Below are 8116 nucleotides of genomic sequence, written 5' to 3' on the forward strand. Positions count from 1 at the left end.
CTTTAAACCCGGGCTTCCAATAACACGACTGTTTAATTAGTATAATAAATAAATATGTACATTTAACAGTAGTAAATGTTTGCGTGTTATTCCTGTATACAACTTGTACTGGGCACAGTACAATAAAGAAAACGTGGGACATGCTTATATTTTGTGATTTAAAAGGCATGACCTTTGACCCTAGAGATGACTGACTAGCTGAGTGTTTCACGTAACGAGGCTAGCCCAGTTGTGACCTACATAGTTTGCCATAAGTTATGCAACCATTGTTCGCAGGAGGACAATTTACGTTTTTTTTTCCGTTTTTTTTCGGCCTGGGCATTTCTTTTAGCCTCCCCTTGACATTGAGCAGTACTCGACAGCTGTCTCGTTCAGCTGTCTCGTTCAGCTGTCTCGTTCAGCAGCTGTCTCATTCAGCTGTCTCATTCAGCTGTCTCGTTCAGCTGTCTCGTTCAGCTGTCTCGTTCAGCTGTCTCGTTCAGCAGCTGTCTCATTCAGCTGTCTCATTCAGCTGTCTCGTTCAGCTGTCTCGTTCAGCTGTCTCGTTCAGCTGTCTCGTTCAGCTGTCTCGTTCAGCTGTCTCGTTCAGCTGTCTCTTTCAACTGTCTCGTTCAGCTGTCTCGTTCAGCAGCTGTCTCATTCAGCTGTCTCATTCAGCTGTCTCGTTCAGCTGTCTCGTTCAGCAGCTGTCTCATTCAGCTGTCTCATTCAGCTGTCTCGTTCAGCTGTCTCGTTCAGCTGTCTCGTTCAGCTGTCTCGTTCAGCAGCTGTCTCATTCGGCTGTCTCATTCAGCTGTCTCGTTCAGCTGTCTCGTTCAGCAGCTGTCTCATTCAGCTGTCTCATTCAGCTGTCTCGTTCAGCTGTCTCGTTCAGCTGTCTCGTTCAGCTGTCTCGTTCAGCAGCTGTCTCATTCAGCTGTCTCGTTCAGCTGTCTCGTTCAGCTGTCTCGTTCAGATAACTGCCTCAAGCTTCGCCAGTGTTATATGAAAAAAGTAAATAATATATGGACAAAGACTTATATTTACATACTTTTTTAAATGTCTCGCAGGTCAGAGGGGGAATCTTTGACATCCCAACACAAGTGACGGTGAGTGTTGTTAGTCTAAAAATAATGTATTACTAATAAAATATTCTAGATTTTTTTTTTAGAAATAGTACTTACTTTAAGAGTATGAAACTAATCAGCTTACTGTTCACTAAATAAGAGACATACACTTCAGACATAAATTATTATACTACTCTTGTATGTCCTCTCACTCACTCTCTCGCTCTCTCACTCTCTCTCAATCTCTCTCTCTCTCACTCTGTCTCACTCTCTGTCTCTCTAACTCTCTTTCACTCTCTCTCCCTCCCTCTCTCTCCCTCTCTCTCTCAATCTCTCTCTTTCTTACACTCTCTCTTTTTCTCTCATTCTCACTCTCTCTCTCAATCTCTCTCTCACACTCTCTCTTTTTCTTTCATTCTCACTCTCACTCTCTTTTTCTCTCTCACTCTCTCTCTCACTCTCACTCTCTCTCTCATACTCTCTCTTTTTCTTTCATTCTCACTCTCACTCTCTTTTTCTCTCTCACTCTCTCTCTCACTCTCTCTCTCAATCTCTCTTTCTCACACTCTCTCTTTTTCTCTCATTCTCACTCTCACTCTCTCTTTCTCTCTCACTCTCTCACTCTCTCTCTCAATCTCTCTCTCAATCTCTCTCTCTCACACTCTCTCTTTTTCTCTCATTCTCACTTTCTCTCTCTCTCTCTCTCTCTCTCTCTCTCTGTATATATGTATATATATATATATATATATATATATATATATATATATATATCTTTCTCTTTCTCTCTTTCTTTCACTATCTCTGTCTCTCTCTCTCTCTCTCTTTCTCTCTTTTATTCTATCTTAATCAGTCATGAACAAGATGTCTATATACCCTGACCAGGCATCAAAACTTTCTTCGAATAGTTCAGCGAAATTCAAATCTTAATTTTGTTTATCTTAACGAGAGCGTTGTTTCGTTTCAGATTGGTGAACCAACCAATACCAATGTTCCAGTAAGTTATTATAATGTATTATTATTTAGAAAACTTCAACATTATTTACAATAGAAATGTAAAAAAAAATATTATAAAAAAATAGTACCTCTTTTATACATTTAATATCTAATATCTGTTAGATGTTTAAATATAGGAAACTTAACCGCTATATATTCACGAAATCCCCCCCCCCCAAAAAAAAAAAAAATTCTGGTTAAGCGAATGTATAAATCTTCTAGTGATATGCCTTAAAATGTGACCCACAATTGTTATATATTTTGTGTAAGCTTAACATTTATTAGCTATAAAAAGAAAATCGCTGCATAATTTGAACATTGTAGTCTTAAAAAATAAAAGTTTTTCTTGTTTTAAAAAGTTAACAATATATAATGACTTAAAATAAAAAAACATTCAGTTTAGTTTTATTCAATATTTTTCAACAGGTACCCGACGGAGACATTACAGTATGTACCCATTACTATCAATCATTATAAATTATATTAATACAAACTATATGTACATTATTATTTTTTTTATACAAAAATATTGCTTACAGAAAAAAGAAGTACCGGTATCTAGTACGTGTGTTTGCCGTTTCCCACCTGTAAAATGTTTTATGAACAGCATCGTTGAGTAGAGCCATAGTTGTGCTGACTGCGTTTAGGCATTCACGGAACCTCTTTTAGGGGAGACAAAACATTTCCTCCGCATCGAAATAGATTTACACGTGGGAAGGATAAAAGAAAGGTTTCACTATACCGTCCCATCTGCAACGGGGAGTAGGTCTTGTTGTCAATTTCACTGTCAGGTACTGTACATTGTAGGATTTTGTAGCAACCTCTTATGAACTCGTTCTCCGGCCTCACTGGCATGAGGAAACCAGATGGGGCTTTAGAGGCAATGTCTCAGATTTCATTAGAAGTATTATCTATTTGATATGTGGTCTCCCGACAAAAGGGTTTCTGGGTAAAATCCTTTTAAATAGTCCAATGTTTTCCCTGTCTATAAATGATTATCTTTGTTTTCACTTAAATATCTTCTAGTTAAATCCGTATCTTCTTCTATTATGGAATTTAAACTCTATGCAGTCCCGAGCATCATTTGTTTTAAAAAAATTAAACAATAGCCTATCATAATAAACTAATGATGTAAATATTAAGTAAAGCTTTATCAATTTTTTTTTCAACAGCCGGTGGACGGATCCTTTAGTGTAAGTAAACAAAAAAATATTAATTATTGCAAATTACTTTATTGCATCAATGTTGTATTTATTATAAATAGAAATATGTACCATATTATAATCTTTATAATAAGTATTATTGCAAAATGAACTAAATATAGATATATAGATAGATAACTATAAAGATAGAGGGATAGTTAGATAGATAGATGTTGATAATGGTAATATTTTTTTTATGTTTTAAAACCTTCTAACAGCCTGCTGTCGGCGCTAGAGCGGTAAGTATTCAAAATATAGTAAAACTTTCTATCTATAAAGTTCATGTTGCATTGTCTTGTACTACTAAATAGTTTGGTAGGATTTTTGTGTATTTATAAGTCTCTTGAAGAGATTTAATTTACATACAATTGTAATGAATTAAAAAAGTGAAAGATATAAAAATACAAACAGACGAATATAAACTCAGAGAGAAAGATAGAGAGAGAGAGAGAGAGAGAGATTTTGTAGAATTAGCGATTTTTTTCTCTATCACTCGCCATAATTCTTCATACTCTTAAGTATTCATTTATCTGCATTTTCTCAATCTTTGGAAAACAATATTTCTAACTGCTCTAATCTACAACTACATTGAACAACAAAATGCAGCCTTCGCTTTCGGAGCTCTCGTTTCAGTTCCGTACTCCTATACACTTAAACGAGCAATTCTTGTATGTATGTATGTATATTTAAATTTTATTTCGAAAACGGCCCTAACGATTTTCTTTAAAATTTCAAGGTATGTGAATATTAATGAGAAAAAAAATTCTCAACACATTGGCCACATCGAGAAAACTCGAGGTCGACCGTTATAACGGTTTGAAAATGTCTCATTATCGAAAAATTAATTTTGGCTAGAATGTTTATGAATGAAGTTTTTTTCCATGATGTCAAAGGGAATAAAAAAAAACTTGACACCGCTTACGTCACTAGGCTCACAGCAGTACACCAAGACATTCGGTCGCAAACAAGAACAAGTTTTAATGATTCAATTGGCGTAATTAAACATCTTATTGTAGATTGATTTATTATGGAACTATGGAAGAAAAATAATGAAATTAAATTTGCTGATGTATGATTACTTATTGTCTTTTAAAGGCTTTATAAATTGTTTACGCTTTAATTGCGACCTACATAGTTTACCACAAGTACAGCAACCATTGCTGGCCGGATGTCAATTTACATCTTCTTCCGTTTATTTCGGTATGGGCCTTTCTGTTAGCCTCCCCTCGACATTGAGCAGATCTCGACAGCTGTCTCGTTCAGAGAACTGCCTCATTTTTGCCAATGTTCTATAAAGACAGTAAAAGCTAAGGACAAAGTTTTATATTTACATTCTGCTTTCAATCTCTCACAGGTCAGAGGAGGAATCTTTGACATCCCATCCCAAGTGACGGTAAGTGTCGTTAGTTTATAAATAATCGGCTGACTGTTAAATAAAGAAGAGACATGCACATCAGACATAAATTATTATAATAATCTTTTATTCTTCTCTCGTATTGCTTTTGCTTCTTTCTCATTACAGTTATTCTCTTTTCTCTATTTTATGTTCTAATTATTTACCTCTCTCTCTCTCTCACTCTCTCTCTCTCTTCCTCGTCATTCTCATCTGCATTCAGCTCTCTCCCTGTCTATTTATTTTCTTTTTTATCTTTATTTTCTATGTCTCTCTCTTTCTCTCTATGTTTCTTTATATCTCTCTCTCTCTCTTTCTCTTTCTCTTTTTTCTCTCGCTGTCTCTCTCTCTCTCTCTGTCTCTTTTTCTCTTTCTCTTTCTTTCTATCTCTCTCTGTCTCTCGCTCTCTCTCTTCATTCTATCTCAATCAGTCATATATTTTCCCCATTTTAAACAAAGCTATACTCCATGATCACGACGTTTAAACATACCCCGACCAGACATCTAAACCCTCGCTCTATAACCCTCGCTCTACGCTCTATAACCCTCGCTCTATAACCCTCGCTCTACGCTCTATAACCCTCGCTCTATAACCCTCGCTCTATTATCAAATCTTAATTTTGTTTTGTTATAATTTTGTTTATTCTAACGATGGTGTTGTTTTATTTCAGATTGGTGAACCAACCAATACCAATGTTGTAGTAAGTTATTATAACTTATTATAATTTACAAAACTTTAACATTATTTGTAAGAGAAATATAAAACAATAATCAAAGAAAAACAATACTACCTTTACACATTTAATAAAGCGATATATTTTACTCTTAATACCTAAAAATGATTTTAAAAAAGGGAACTTAACCACTCCCATTCCCTGCCCCACCACTGCAGAACCAAAATTCTGGTTAAACGAATGTATCTATCTGCTAGTGTTTATAATATTCTAATAATATGCCTTTAAAATGTGTTCTCAAATGTTCATTTCTTTATAGAAGCTGAACATTTAGTAGCAATAAAAAGAAAACAAAAATCGCTGTATAATTTGAACAGAAGAGGTGTAGTTTTTCTTGTTTTAAAAAGTTAACAATATTACAATGACCTATAACACAAACATTCAGTTTAGTTTTATTCAATATTTTCTCAACAGGTACCCAACGGCGACCTTACAGTATGTAACCCAGTACTATTAATCATTGTAAACTATTTAAAAAAAAAATTATATGCTGATTATTATTTTTTTTTTTAAAGTATTGAAAAAAAAAAGTAGAGCCGGTAACTCGCATATGGGCATTGATTACGTTGCATGTAAAATATTCGTAGACAACACTTGATGTTATTGGTTTAGTAGAGCGATAGATGTGCTGACTGCGTTTCAGGATTCATGAAACCTCTCTCAGGGGAGACAAGTAAATCTACCTGGACAAAACATTCCCTCCAAATCCAAAAAGGCTCCAACTGGGGCGTTAGTCTTGCGGTGACTTTCGCGATTAAGTATAGTACATTAAAGGATTTCGTAGCAACCTCTCATGAGCTAAGCATCCGGTCTCACTGACATGGGGTAACCAGGATGGGGCCTAATAGGCCGTGCCTCACAACAACAGATTTGATTAAGAGGGGTATCTCGGTAAAATCTAAATAGTCCAATGCTTCCCCTGTTTATTAATGATTAGCTTAGTTGTCACCTAAATATCTGCAAGTTAAATTTGTATCAATAAACATGTACTCCTTTAAATTAGTTTATATTTTTCTATTAACTAAATAAAACTCAATCCACTTCTATGAATTATACTATTAGAAAAATTAAACAATATTAAAATGACTTATGATATAGACATTAAGTAAAGCTTTATTAAATATTTTTCAACAGCCAGTGGACGGATCTGTTAGAGTAAGTTACCAAAAATATTAATTATTGTAAATTTGTTAATTAAATAAATGTTGTATTTATTATAAAAAAAATAATATACACATTATTATAAGCGTTATAAAGAGTATTATTGCTTTAAAAAAATCGATCATGCTTGTTATGGATATCATTGCATCCATAACAATAATCATGTACTATTTTTTTAATATTGAATAAATTCTTATCGAAATTGGATGGGCGTCCAGAGACATTAAACTGCGAGGATCTTTGTATGGCTTTTTTGGAGCTCCAAAGGGCCCAAACTCTTTTCTGTCAATGTGTCCGCCTTTTCTTTTCCTCAGTCTGCCTTCATTAGTCATCAGTCTGTTTCCTTTTCTTTATAAAACTTCCGTTTGTATACAGACCGGTTCGTTAGCCATGGACTGCACCGGGTAAGGGGGCTAAAGAGGTCATGGTAATTTCGAGGATGCCTACACAGTGCTTTGGTTCTGAGTTCCTGTAGACCTTAGGACCAGAAGGCCCTTTTCTAAGGCCATCGGCTGGTAACGCCGAGCTACCAGGATATGTCGCCGCCGTGTGCTGGATGTCGTTGTGTAGAGTGTAAATCAGGACGCTGCTCTATCGGACACATGCAGTTGATGCGTAGCCCTGGCGAGCTTATTCTGGACATCCAAATGTCTCGCCCCCTTGCTTGATTCAGTGGTGGGTGGGGAGCACTGCTGTGAACAAGTGCCCCAACTGAAAAAGAGCTCTACTTTGAACATTCTCCCATCTAGCTGATGTGTATAAAGCTAGAGATACAGTAGAAGGTCATCACTCCCTGGAAACCAATGACAACATGGCTGACTCTGGTTCTCTTTGGAGAGTCTAGCCAAACACACCAGCCTCTAGCCTACTTAGTTAGGGTTTGATCAACTCGCCAAAGGGAAGAAATCCAATCAGATCAGATAGATAGATAGATAGATAGATAGATAGATAGATAGATAGATAGATAGATAGATAGATAGATAGATAGAGGTTTTTAATTGAAATATATCTTTTTTATATATTTTAAAAACTCCTACCAGCCTGCAGTCGGCGGAAGAGCGGTAAGTATTCAGAATATACTTGAAGATATTAAATCTTTCTATTGATACATTTCTTGTTAAATTGTCTTGTGATAATAATAAATAATTTAAAGGACGAGACTGTTTTTTTATGGCTCTTGAAGAGATTAATTTAGATAATATTCAATTTCTTAATATTTGGACTTGAAAACAATATTTGTAACTTCAACTACATACCACAACAAACGTTAGCCTTCGCTCCTGGAGCTATCGCTTCGTTTCCTTAACAAAAAGTTGATCAATAATTTTCCTAGAAGCCATCGCAAAGTTCCACTTCATACATCAATTGTTACGTTACTTTATAAACACTGGACACAACTTATAAATCTCCCAACTCGGGCTTAAAATAACGAGATTAGTGTAATAATTTTTTTTAAAAAATTACAATTAACTATAGTAAATGTATGCCTATAATCGCTGTACACAATTTGTACTGGACAGAGTACATTGAAGAAAATGTGTGAAATGCTTTTATTACTGTATTTTGTGATTAAAAAGGTATTGTTAC

The 8116-nt window shown here is 35.2% G+C and overlaps 1 long non-coding RNA gene across 1 annotated transcript; it reads left to right on the forward strand.

The window, feature by feature from the left end:
- Nucleotides 1-1001: 1001 nt before the first annotated feature.
- On the forward strand, nucleotides 1002-3232 carry LOC129922763 (uncharacterized). Its single transcript, XR_008774619.1, has 4 exons — nucleotides 1002-1088; nucleotides 2011-2040; nucleotides 2466-2486; nucleotides 3212-3232. It is a non-coding gene; the product is annotated as an uncharacterized LOC129922763 (long non-coding RNA).
- The last annotated feature ends 4884 nt before the right edge of the window (nucleotides 3233-8116 follow it).

The sequence above is a fragment of the Biomphalaria glabrata genome, chromosome 14 (genome assembly GCF_947242115.1).
Source record: "Biomphalaria glabrata chromosome 14, xgBioGlab47.1, whole genome shotgun sequence".
NCBI lineage: Eukaryota > Metazoa > Mollusca > Gastropoda > Planorbidae > Biomphalaria > Biomphalaria glabrata.